This window comes from Enhydra lutris, unplaced genomic scaffold (assembly GCF_002288905.1).
Source record: "Enhydra lutris kenyoni isolate GAN:26980312 unplaced genomic scaffold, ASM228890v2 scaffoldscaffold2, whole genome shotgun sequence".
Classification (NCBI taxonomy): Eukaryota; Metazoa; Chordata; class Mammalia; order Carnivora; family Mustelidae; genus Enhydra; species Enhydra lutris.
Genome location: NW_019154086.1, coordinates 8,159,683 through 8,172,898, shown reverse-complemented (window position 1 = coordinate 8,172,898; position 13,216 = coordinate 8,159,683). Strand labels below are relative to the sequence as shown.

Sequence of the window (13,216 nt, the reverse complement as noted above, 5' to 3'; positions counted from 1 at the left end):
GTGTGTGTGTGTGTGTGTGTGTGTGTGTGTGTGTGTGTGTGTGTGTGTGACTACTCCCTGCTCAGTGGGGAGCCCTTTTCTCCCTTTCCCTCTGCCCCTCCCCAGTGCTCATGTGTGCTCTCTCTCTCTCAAATGAATTTTTAAAAACCTTTTAAAAATAACATAAAAAAATGAAACAGTCACTTAGCCTTGTTTTCAAGTAATGTCTGTGTCATGCTGGCTTTGGTATGGTCATTGTTCTCATTTTCATTATCTGAACCCTTAGCAAATATTGTCACAATATTCACAGCGTTAAAATTAAGCTAGCACCACTACCACGCAAAGCACAGTCAGGCCACGGGCCCAGTCAAAGATAGACACACAGAGGCTGCATACTTCAGTTACTCCACTTAGAGTCCTACCCGAATGGATAATGGGTTATTGTGAACTGCAAATCATGACTGCCAACATCAGCAACCCCAGCTCTGGAAGACATAATCTAAGTCGTATCCATTCGACACTAAAAATAGTGTTACTTCTGGGCCACTCAGGGGCTGCTGTCTGGACTTAACATTGTCCCCACGCTTTGGCACACCTTGTCTAGAACTGGGATTTTTCATGTATGAGGGTAGGAGTTTTCCTAGATTTTAGGACTTTCTATGCTGACTCAACGGTACTGTGCAAATAGGAACAGCTTGTCATAGAAGCAGAAAAAGTTAGGGGTCCCAGAAAAAAAAGGGGGAAACACAGCTTTCCTGACACAAAAGAAGTCATTTTAGGCCCCCAGCTATTTTCCGTGATCTGTGCCCTGCTGGCCCAAGCACACTTTGGGCAGAACTTCCTAAGAGCCATCAGAATTACAGAGAAACACAAAAACCTCAACTGGTAAGGATTTTAAGGGAATCAAGGGAATTCAAAAGCTAACAGGCTACCGTACCAGGAAATAGCCTAACCACATCAGAGACCACAAATCAGTGGTTAAAAACCCCCAGTGATATTTCAAAAGTAAGCAAGGCCCTGGATTCCTTACCCAAAATAAAAAGCTCTCAGAGCCTGGCCTTGGCCCCTTTCCCTAGTCTGACAGTTACCTCTGCCTCATTATCATGTTAAAGTCTCTGCCTGAGGAGGAGCCCAAGTTTCATAGCAGACCATCACACACATGTGGAGGCATTTTCTCTAAGTATACTTGTGCAGCCTTGCAGACGATGAGAAAGCTCCCCTTTCTGAATATTCATCCTAAACCCTAAATAATAGGAACCCATTCTCACCGTTGCTCAGGGAGTCGTGGTTTTGGAAGTTACTCCCTGTGATCTCCTTACTTGCTGGAAATAAAGTTTCCTTTGTGTGACCACTCCTTCCCAACCCCGCCCAGTTGTAGTCTCTATCTGTAACTCACCAAGGAGCAAACTCACATTCCTCCAGTTGCAGTCATCCTCCTCAGGTCAGTGTAGTTAGGAAGTTTTAAAACTCAAATACACCCCTCTCCCCCATCCTCAGCAGCTTGAATGGTTTAGCTGCCATTTACATAAACTAGAACTAAACCTCACTGATAGGACTGACCTGATGAGGAGAATGATGTGGGAAACAAGGGTAGAAGAGAAAAGTGTTAAATTTCCTTACTACTTGAGCCCACTGACAAGTCCTTGAAACAGGCATAGTGACATTCCTCCAGGGATTCAACTGCCTCAATGTTAATACTTGGCGAAGGGTAAAAGGCAATCCTAGCCTGAGCAACCCCCTTCCCCCAGGATCCTGTAAGTCTACTTTAGCATATAAAAATTCCTCTAGAAATTCCCTTTATCTCTAAACCCCCCAAGATAGGTGCTGGCAATCACCCTCCAAGCATATGACCACCAATACATCTGAAGGGTCTCTTGACTAAGGTATTATTGGACAGTAATAAATGGTCTTTTCCCAACAATGGCTAGCCCTCCCAAGGCCCCGGAAACCTTACTTCCAAAATTCCTTAGAGACTTCCGCTATCCTTAACCCCTTCCTAACCTGAGGGTACATAATGGGCCACTCTTCATGACCCCGGTGCAGCTCTTTCTGCCCACAGGTCCTGTCCCCGTGCTTTAATAAAATCACCTTTTTGCACCAAAGACATCTCAAGAATTCTTTCCTGGCCGTCAGCTTCGAACCCTAATGTCTTTCCTACATTAGGGAAGACTAGGAAAGGTGAACCCTTTCTTGGGACCCAGCTCTGTAACCGAACCAATGTGACTTTGTTCTTTGGTGAGCTGAATGGTACCAGGTTGAACTGTGGCACAAAGAAAACTTCATCTGCTGCAAATAAGAAAATCATGAAGAATAGCATCCAAAGCCATGACTCCCTGAACAAGGGTGGATGGGTGCCTTTTATTTAGAGTTAAGATGGATATTTAGGTAGGGACGCCTTGTCACCTTAGGTAGAGGTGGGCCTGAGGTCACGCACAAAACACACCTATGCATACACTGTATGTTATGTAAATGAGGCTTGTGCTCCTCCTTGGGTGGAGATTTTAATATTTTAATGAAATAAAGGTAGTTATTGGTCATTCTAGAGGTCACTCCATCATCCATCTATGCAGGCACAAGTCAGGGGTTAAGCTCAAACTGGTTGGGGTGGTCTGGGCTCACTGGGGGTGTTGTCAGAGCAGTCACTATCCCTGGAGGGCAGTTTCCCTTTCCATTTGCGCTGTTAAGAGATTAGCTAGAAGGAAGAGCTTAAGGATAAATGTGGGACGAACGTAGGTGAGTGCAAGCAGACAGGCAGTAAAGGTCAGGTCTTGGGATCTAGCTGGTGACAGCTTCTCTTTTATAACAAAAGAATCCCCAAACTCCTCCAAATTGAACAAGTCCCTAGGCGGCATTGCCCAACCAAAAGCAAAAGGCCCTTCCATGGTCTAAATTCACGAATCAGAACCAAACAGCATTGCCCGCCAGCCCTGGCTTTGCCAGTGGGCACCCCGCACACCATGGACTCCCCTCTTTCGCTTCACACAGAGCCTTCAGGCTTCTCAGGATGGGGAGGGGACCACAGAGAAACCCACAGGCCTGCCCGAGCTGGAGAGAAAATGCTGGGCCTGCCAGGGAACAGAGGAGCCAGATAATGCCTGTGAGCTCAGGAATCAGCCCACCAGAATGCTGTGCCTGCAGCTTCCTTTGTGTGCACAGTGCGCAGCGCAGGGACCAGGCCCCAGGCTGCAAGCCCCAGGGCCACCCCCGCTGGGGGCCAGGTTGGCTGTGCAACCTTGGTCATCCTCCCTGCACTCTGAGTTTGTGACTTCATCTGCAGACTGGGGATGAGCGTCAATGTATTGTTATCTAGGGGATGGAAAAATTACAGATGACTTCCGAGTCTTGCTGGGAAGAGTAAACAGGAAAGACCATAGGAGGGAACAGGACAAAGAACAGTTTAGAGGAAATGTGCAAGTATTTGGAATATAACTTGAGTTCACGTTTGCACTGGAGAGAGATTTATGTCCTTTTTTTTTTTTTTTTTTTAATAGGCAAGAGTAGTCAAAGGGATAAAGAAGAGAAAGGAGAGTAAAGGAATAGTGAAAAGCAGGGGGCAGGCCCGACCCCAAGTCTGGGAGCTGTGCTTCCCAACTATTCAAAAAACACCTCTTCTTAAGAGAGTTTTTCAACAGTTTCTGGACTGAGCTGGTTTACTACAGTCACCTCTCATTCATTCCACCTCACCCCTGCTGGTAACTCATTTCTTTGTTGAGTCTACTTTTTTTATCTTAAAATACATGCAAAACCAACCGTATTCACTGAAAGTGTAAAGAAATTAATGAGGCCTGCATTTTGATTGACATTAAACCACCACAGTTTCCAGGATTTCAGTTCCTCCTATATTAGAGTGCTTTCTATGTACGTGCTTACAATAATGTCTCGCAATAGTGTCTTCCACCTTGGTGCTGTCCCTGGGAGCAGAGATCCACAGGGCTTGGATGAGTCACGGGATTTCAGGAGAGCCGGAGGATCAGCGGGATCTAGGTGGTCTCAGGAGAAGGTGGGATCATTTTTTCCAGTGTCAAAGATGAAGTGAGACCTTAGTTAAAGCAGTGGAAACAGATTTTATCCATTAAATATGGTCAGTAGGGGAAAGAGCTGAGCCCATTCCGATTTGTACAGAGCTGACAGTTTTCATATTCTTTTAATTTTTTAAAATGTATTTATTTTAGAAAGAGAGAGTGCAAGTGGGGTTGGGATAGAGGGAGAGAATGAGAATCCTTAAGCAGACTCCTGAGGCTCCGATCCCATGACCCCGGGATCATGACCCGAGCTGAAACCAACAGCCAGCTGCTCAACCCACAGCGCCACCCAAGGCTCCCTGACCAGTGTTTTTAAAGCAAGGTGGAGAGAGTAGGGAGGGGGGCATGAATGGGGGGCCCAAGCTGAGGCAGGTAAATGAAAACTTTCACGAAGTGGGTATGCGTGGGTCAGTGTAATGATGATTAGCCCAGCTGCATCTGCTGACTGGCAGTCACAAAGTTAGGATCCTGTCCTCCCACAGGGACCAGCACATAGAGGTCCTGTCCTTCCTGATGACTGCATTTCAGAGGAAAGGCTTTCAGGTCCTTGAGAAAGACACTCCTGGGTTGTAGGAGATACGTATACATCTCAAAGAAACAGAGGAAAAATCCACAGTTGTACGCTTATTTTAGTAAAAGCTCCAAGAAAGAGGCCAGTCAGGGATCTAGCTTCAGGTCCTGGTTGGAACAAACAATACATTCCTTGAGTTTTTTCAGATGGGAACTCAAAAGGGGGCTGGCTCAACACAAGGATGCAAGGTTGGGCTTCCAGAACCTATGGTAGGGTTAAGTCTTAGCGCGAGGGTTTGGACAGGGTCATTATGTGCTGAGCGTTCTCTGCAGTTCTCACAGGAAAAGCCAGGAAAGAATTGCAGAATGGCAAATACTTGAGACACAAGCATGTGTTTGAAAGCAGGGAGATCGGGGCCCACTTATGAGGAACCTTGAAAATGAGGCAGAGGAGTCAGCGTGTGCCGAGGGCAGCAAGAAGTCACGGACGTTTCAGTTTTTGTTTGAACGAAAACTGCCTTGTCAATATGCATGCACTAAGCATCATATGAAGGGACTACGCCGGCAGTGGCACTCGGGATGGATGGGGGATGCCTGGAGATGGGGCCCCCAGCTCCCTCGGAGCCTCACACTGAAGCAGAGTGAGGTGAGGAGGCCTGGTCTAGGGTGGTGGAAGAGAGGAGGGAAGTCAGGGGTAAGGAAGACCCTTTGGAGGAAAACAAACCCAGCACTCCCTGCTGAGTGGCCTGGGATGGGAGGAAAGGAGGAGGGGGACATCTGGTTTCCAGCATTAGCCACACAGGAGGGCCAGCTGGTTTCCTGAGTTAGGAGTGAGGACAGCGTGTCTGGGTTGTTGGGGTCTGTTATCAAAGGAACGAGACTGAGACAAAGTGAAAGTTATGTAGAGCTTTATTCTATGCCAAGCATTAGAAGTCAGACTGACCGGCCAGGGCCGCCTCCGAAGAGAGCAACCCCCTCCTGATCTCACAGGCTGGTTTTATAGGGCATAACCACAGACCCAAGGTACGTGGCTTCTATTGTTAAGGCGTTTACTCCTGGAATCGATACCCGGAACCATACCAGGAACTACTGGGGCATTTATTCCCGAAATGAAGTCCATGGATGTAAACAACAATATGGCTCCTAGGCAATATGGAATTGCTCTGGCTAAGCAGGCCCTAACAGTTAAACAGGTTTTAACATTAAATTGGCCCTAACGTTCCCCCCTTTTCTTTGGAGATTAGTCAATTCTTTGACTTTTTAGCCAGTTTTATGTTTTCCTGTTGTAAGGTGTTATATTGAGTTTGTAGGACTAACATTTTTATTGCCCCAATTTCTTTTTTTGTACAAATGATATTAGGGCGTTAATACCCAGAATCAGTAATTCTTTCCCAGGGCTATGCAGAGCCCCTCCTTTTTTTTTTTTTTTTAAAGGAATAGTATGTTAAGTCCTCCTTTATTAAAGCTGCAGTTTTTATTGTTGTGGACCCTGTTATCCCTGCCACAACTAGTGCTGGAATTAGGATGGGAACCACACACTTTGTCCGTTTTATTCCTGCAGTAAGGTGTTGGAATCCCTCGGGTCCTCCGTAGGATGACAGTAAACGGTTCCTTCTAACGAGGCTCAAAGTTTTCCACTTGGTGATGGCATATCCAAACCAAGTCTCCGGTTTGGTATGGATGTGGTTCCACTTCTGTCTCTGTCTCAGTGTAGGCAGCTTGGATCCCTGTGTGGGCTCTTTTTAAGACAGACTGTAGGGGCGGCTGGGTGGCTCAGTGTGTTAAGCCGCTGCCTTCGGCTCGGGTCATGATCTCAGAGTCCTGGGATCGAGCCCCGCATCGGGCTCTCTGCACTCTAGGGGAGCCTGCTTCCTCCTCTCTCTCTGCCTGCTTGTGATCTCTCTGTCAAATAAATAAATAAAATCTTTAAAAAAAAAAAAAAAGACAGACTGTAGCGCCTGCAGTGACTGGAGTACAGACTGATCAGTCATTTCTGTTAGGGCAACCTCTTATAGCCGTGGGCAGAGTGGAGGGGGGTCTCCTGAACATTATTTTAAATGGGGTAACCTTGTAGGGTGTATATCACGCCCTAAGGAGGGCGAAGGGAAGAAGGTCCACCCCTCCATCGCCAGTCTCCAGAATTAACTTTGTCAAGGTCTCTTTAAGAGTTCGGTTCATTTTTTTATTTGTCCAGAGTTCTGGGGCCGGTAGGCACAGTGTAGTTTCCAATTAGTGCCCGTGGCCTTGGCCAATGCCTGTGAGACTGAACTCACAAATGCAGGACCGTTGTCTGACCCAATCACGAGAGGCAACCCAAACCTAGGAATTATTTCCTCTAGTAGCTTTTTGGCTACCATTCCTGCTGTTTTATGTTTGGCAGAAAAAGCCTCTACCCAGCCTGAAAAAGTATCCACAAAAACTAACATATACTTGTGTCCATACTTTCCCTGTTTCATCTCTGTAAAATCTACTTCCCAATAAATTCCTGGTTCCCTTCCTCTTTCTCTTTCTCCTCTTCCCATCCTAGTTCCTCCCGCATTTACCGCCTGACATTGAGCACATCTATCAACCACATCCTGAGCCATACGCCCTAATTTAGAAACCACGAGCTCCTTAAGCTTGCGTGTCCCTAAATGAGTGCCCTGATGTATTTGGCTTCTTAATTTTTTTTCCTAGTCTTCGAGGAAGAATTAACTTTCCTGCCCTAGTCTTAGCCTGATCCCCTTTATAGTCTAATTTAGTCCATTTTTGTAAATATTTTAAACCTTCCTCTGAATAATCTGGTTTTTCTGGTAGGGCTGGAGCCAGGAGTGTAACCAGTTCCTGAGCCATTTCCCTGGCTGTTTGCTTTGCTGTTCGATCTGCTAATTGGTTTCCTTTTGAAACCAGATTAGTCCCCTTTTGGTGCCCCAGGCAATGCATAATGGCCACCTCTTTTGGATCCCAAATAGCCTGGAGGAGAGCCAATATTTCTTTTCTGTGTTTTTTTTTTTTTTAATTTCTTTTCCTTCTGCTGTTAATAGGCCCCCCCTTTTTTTTAATAAATAGCCCCATGTATATGGAGAGTAGCAAAGGCGTTCCTGCTGTACCTGCTGTCCGTATAGGTGTGGGCGGTCTTACCCTTGGCCATCTGCAGCGCCTTCGTGAGTGCGATCAGCTCCGCTTTTTGCACTGAGGTTCCGTGTGGCAGGGTCGCCTTCCAGAGCTCCTGTTCAGGAGAAACCACCGCAGCCCCCGCATACCTCTTTCCATCGACCATGTAGCTACTCCCATCTGCGAACAGAGTCATCTCCGCATCTGGGAGGGGAGTGTCTCTGAGGCCAGGCCTTATTTCTGTGATCTGGGTTAGGACCTCCCCGCAGTCGTGAGGGTGGTCAGCCAGCTCCTCTGGCAGCAACGTGGCTGGATTTAGCACCGCCAGGGGCCTGAAAATCACTTTCGGTTCATTGAGGAGGAGGGCTTGATACCCTGTCACTCGGGCGTTTGTCATCCACCAATCTGGTGGGGTCCGGAGGAGGCCTTCGCTAGCATGAGTGGTGGTCAAATGAGATTTTGACCCAAAGTCAATTTACTTGCATCCTTGACCAGGAGGGCCGAGGCAGCAATTATGCGGAGGCAAGGGGGGAACCCAGCCGCTACTGGATCTAGTGTTTTTGCTAAGATAGGCTACTGGCCTTTGCCAAGGCCCCAGAGTCTGAATTAAAACTCCCTTGGCCACCCCTGCCTTTCCATCCACATACAAGTGGAAGGGCTTGGTCACGTCTGGGATGGCCAATGCTGGGGCACTCAGTAAGGCTGTTTGTAATTCCCGAAATGCTCCTTCTGCCTCAGCTGTCCACTCTACCATGGTGAGTCCTCCCTTAGTTCGTAGAGGGGTCGGGCCATCTCCGCGAACTGCGGTATCCACAGTCTGCAGTACCCCACTGTCCCAAGAAACTCCCTCACTTGTTGGGGCATGGTGGGGCGGGGGTATCGGGTGATCACCTGTTTCCTGGACTCAGACAGCGAACGCACTCCCTCGTGGAGATCAAAGCCTAGATAAGTGGCGTGGCTCTGACAAAGCTTTGCTTTCTTTACTGACACCCGATACCTTTTTTTCCTGCAGAGTCTGTAAGAGAGTTTTCGCCGCCCCCCTCCCCGCAAACATGACTCATAGTCCTCAGCGGCTACTAGCAAGTCATCAACATACTGTAACAGAGTGACTCCCGGGTAGGTAATTCTGTACTCACACAAATCCTCGTGTAGGGTCTCCTCGAAGATGGTGGGTGAATTTTTGAATCCTTGGGGAAGTCTTGTCCAGGTGAGCTGACCCTGGAACCCTTCCTGTGGGTCGGACCACTCAAAAGCAAAGAGGGGTTGAGACTCCCTTGCCAAAGACATGCAGAAAAATGCATCCTTGAGATCTAAGATGGTATACACAGTTCTTTTGGGGCCCAGGAGGGAGAGTAGGGTATAGGGGTTGGGCACCGTCAGGTGGATATCTTCAACCCGTTTGTTAATTTCCCGCAAGTCCTGAACGGGTCGGTACTCCCCAGTTTCAGCCTTTTTGACGGGCAGTAAAGGTGTGTTTCCATGGAGACTTGCAAGGAACTAGGAACCCGTCTCCTCGGAGGCGGTTAATGTGTTTTCTGATCCCTTCCTTTGCTTCCCAGGGGAGGGAGTACTGCCGGACTCGAACAGCCATAGCTGTTGCTTTTAACTGTACCATTACTGGAGGTTGTCCCTTGGCCAGGCCAGAGGGCCTCCCTTCTGCCCAGACTTCGGGAAATTCGACCTGTAGGGTTTGAAGAAGGCTTCCCTCCCTTAACTCCTCTGTTTTTGAGACTGGCTTGTAAAGGAGATGTTCATCTACTGCTGCCACAGTCATCTGCACAGTGGGTTGTCTCAAAGTCACAATCATGTCTCCTCCCGAGAACTGAATGCCAGCTCATAGTTTGTGGAGGAGATCTCTTCCCATCAGGTTATACAGGGCATTAGGGAGGACCAAGAATCGATGTTTGACTACTCCTGAGGCCAAATTTAAAGTCCTTTCTGTTGTCCATTTCTGTCTTTCTGTGCCATTTGCCCCTTGTACCCAGACTTCCTCTCCAGATAGTTTTCCCATAGGCTTTAGTAATGATGAAAATTGGGCTCCTGTGTCCACCAAAAAAATCAATTGATTTCCCCCTCCACCTCAATTTTAACCTGAGGTTCGGGGAGGGGCTCCGAACCATGGCCCCTTCAGTCTTTGGTATTACCATTTTTTTCTTAGGGCACTCTCCAGCCCAGTGTCCTTTTTCCTTGCAGTAAGCACACTGATCTGAATCTAAGCCTTCCCACCTGCTTTCTCTATGTTTAGGCTTTTCTTTCCATTGACCATCTCCTACCTGCCTTTTTCTTTTCCACTGACCTTGTTTTTTTCCTGTCTCCTTTCCACTTCATGTAATGCCAAAACTTTAACTATTTTTTTAGTCTGTTTTTCATCTTCTTGTGTATCCCTGTTGTTAAATGCCTTTTCTGCTAGTCCCACTAACTCAGTCAGATTCTTCCCTTCAAATCCTTCAATTTTCTGAAGTTTCTTCCTTATATCTGGGGCTGACTGACTGGCAAAAGCAAGAATTACTGCCCTCTGATTTTAACATTTACTTGAATGGATCACCAATATAGATTGTGCCATGACACAGGGCTTTAGTCTTCCTTCCTTAAATACTATGCCTCATTTGAACAGAAAGATTTTACAGAAAAAGATTTATTAGTCTTTTTTCCCTTCTTGTGAATAAATCCATCAAAACTGATCTAATATGGTCAAATTTTTAACATATTTCATTGTTTCCTTTCAAACCTATAAACCAAGGCAAATAAAAGTCACTTTCCCCAAGCCTTCTACGACTTACTATACACTCTCAAGTTTAGTTTTTATTATCTCCTTTCATGTTCTTGTGCAACCAGATATTTTTACTTTAAGACAAAACTATTTACTCTCTTAGGCCCTCTTTTTTGTGTGTACAGTTTTTTTAAACTTATTATCAGTGAACTGCCTTTCCTCTGGTTTTTCAGACAACATTAAAACTTTTAATAAAAACCTTATGGCATTTTTCTTTTGGTAGTCTGTCCTGACCATAACTAAATTTTTTTGTTTGTTTGTTTTCTGAAAATTTCCCTTCACAAACCTTTTACAACTTTCTTTTGTATCCAGGTTTTGTCCCAAGCTATTTCTTTTCAAACAACCATCTCATTTAGGACAAAGTTACCTTTTCTTTAACAAAATGTAGTCCCATTCCTTATCTTTCTTATGTATCTCCTACTTTTTTACATATAGGATTATTTCCCTTACTTCCATCAGTCTTAGTTACAGTTAGCAGAATTTTCTATTCTTAGAAACATTTCAGTTTCTAGTGATGGTTAAGTATTAACCAATTGTGAACAGTTACAACAGAATTGCAGTAAGAAGTCAAAAATATAAACCTACATCAAGTACTCAATGCTTTAGCATTTTATCCCATTTGGTTAAGACCTAGATGTCCAACAAATTTAATTCCATTTTTCATTTAATCAAAACTTTAAAGTTTCAGGTTACCAAAGACTTTGAAAGTTACTTTAACAATTACCCATTAAAACTTTGAGACAGACAATTAACCATCAGTTCAGTTATTTCTTTGCTAACAGATTTTAACAAATAGTATGAGCTTATTTGACCTTCAGTAAACTTCGATTGAAGTTTCACATTTACTGCTATAACTTTAAAGATATGTCTATCTTAATTAAACCAACAAACTTAACTTAGTTTAAATACTGATTTACGTTTCACCTGGACCCACTCCACTTTTAATGTTTACCTGAGACACAGGTGGGAAGATCTGGAGTGGGGGTGTTAGGTCCAGGGGCTGCTCTTCTTGCTCCTTGACAGTAAAGAGGGAAGGAGCCATGGTGCAGGAAGCACCGAGGACAGTCTAGAGGCCAGTTATGCAGGCCACACCCAAGTCAGTGCAGAAACAGAAGGGGGAGTGCTCTCAGAAGGCAGAGAAAGGATTCCCAGTTTTAGAGAGTTTTCCTGGATAAACCTTGTCACCCAACTGGGTGGTTTTACCTTGAAAATCCTTGAAATGCTGGAGAACAAAACTTAGGGGTGTCATAGGTCCCTTACTCTCCGCTTGCCCCATTTCTTCAAACATAACAAACAACATAACAGACAACAAAAAGACAAGACAAAGACAACCGCAGACCAGACCCAGCAGCCCTTCCTCAACCAGATACCAAGTCTAAGGGTGTGCAAGATATAATCCCAACTCAAAAATACAACCTGCCGCTGGTGGGGATTTTCTTGGTCTCCTGACCACCTAGGGGGACTTGAACGCCCTGGCAGGTCCCCTGACCACCTAGGGGGATTCGAACCCCCTGGCAATCTCCCAGTGGAGGGATGGGGCATCCCTGTATCCACTCCAGCCCTGGGGAGCAATGCTGCGTCCAGCTTCTCCCCGGTGGGCTATACCCTGGAGCTCCGCAACCAGACAGACAGACCAGATCCTACAGGATAGAATCTCGAGATCTTAGCTCCAGAGGCTTTCCACCGAAATTCTGATGCCGACTCAGTTCTCTTCCTTGAATCCCAGACAAGCCCCCAGAATGTTGGGATCCGTTATCAAAGGAACGAGACTGAGACAAAGTGAAAGTTATGCAAAGCCTTATTCTATGCATTAAAAGTTGGACTGACCAGCCAGGGGAACGAGACTGAGATAAAGTGAAAGTTATGTAGAGTTTTATTCTATGCCAAGCATTAGAAGTCAGACTGACCGGCCAGGCCGCCTCCAAAGAGAGAAACCCCCTCCCGATCTCACAGGCTGGTTTTATAGGGCATAACCACAGACCCAAGGTACGTGGCTTCTATTGTTAAGGCGTTTACTCCTGGAATCGATACCCGGAACCATACCAGGAACTACCAGGGTGTTTATTCCCAGAATGAAGTCCGTGCATGTAAACAATAATATGGTTACCTAGGCAATATGGAGTTGCTCTGGCTAAGCAGGTCCTAACAGTTAAACAGGTTTTAACATTAAATTGGCCCTAACATGGGTTTGGGCTGGTGTTGAGCAGAGGTGTGAGAGAGACAGCAGGTGGGGCAGTCCAGGGGGTCTGGACTGGAGGAGGCAGCAGGACTGCAGAGGGGGCAGTGCTCTGAGCATAAGGAAGGTGGCTGCTGGGAGGACCAGAGAGGAGCAGAGGGGCCCCGAGGAAGGAAACTCAGGGGAAGGAGGAGCGGGAGGAGGAAGAAAAGGAAACATCTGATTTTACTTTATGCGCACATAAATGCTGTGTGTATTTCACTTCCCGCGTCTGTGTGCATGTGTGTGTTTTACTTGATGTGCTCGTGCATGCATGTGTATATTTATGTGGCATCTCAATTTATTTGCACAGGTTTGAGTTCAAGGACTAGGTAATATCTTTTGATAAATGAAAGAGAATACTGTACAAATTCTGTAAAACTTCAGATGGTTATTTCTTCTAAGAAGGAACTATTTTCTTTCTTCTTTTTTTTTTTTTTTTTTTTTTTTTTTTTTTACAGAGAAAGGCAGAGAGAGCACAAGCAGGGGGAGGGTCAGAGGGACTCCCCCACTGAGCAGGGAGCCAGATGCAGGGCTCAGGGCTCCATCCCAGGACCTGGAGATCATGACCTAAGCCGAAGGCAGATGCTTAATCATCTGAGCCACTCAGGCGCCCCTAAAAAGGAA

The 13,216-nt window shown here is 46.1% G+C and overlaps 1 long non-coding RNA gene across 1 annotated transcript in view; it reads left to right on the top strand.

Annotated features, from left to right (window-relative positions):
* LOC111151197 overlaps nucleotides 1-8,643 on the top strand; it is a 26,114-nt gene extending 17,471 nt beyond the window's left edge. Inside the window, exon 7 of the long non-coding RNA XR_002640844.1 lies at nucleotides 8,617-8,643. This is a non-coding gene — a long non-coding RNA (uncharacterized LOC111151197). The remainder of the gene's footprint in view (nucleotides 1-8,616) is intronic.
* The last annotated feature ends 4,573 nt before the right edge of the window (nucleotides 8,644-13,216 follow it).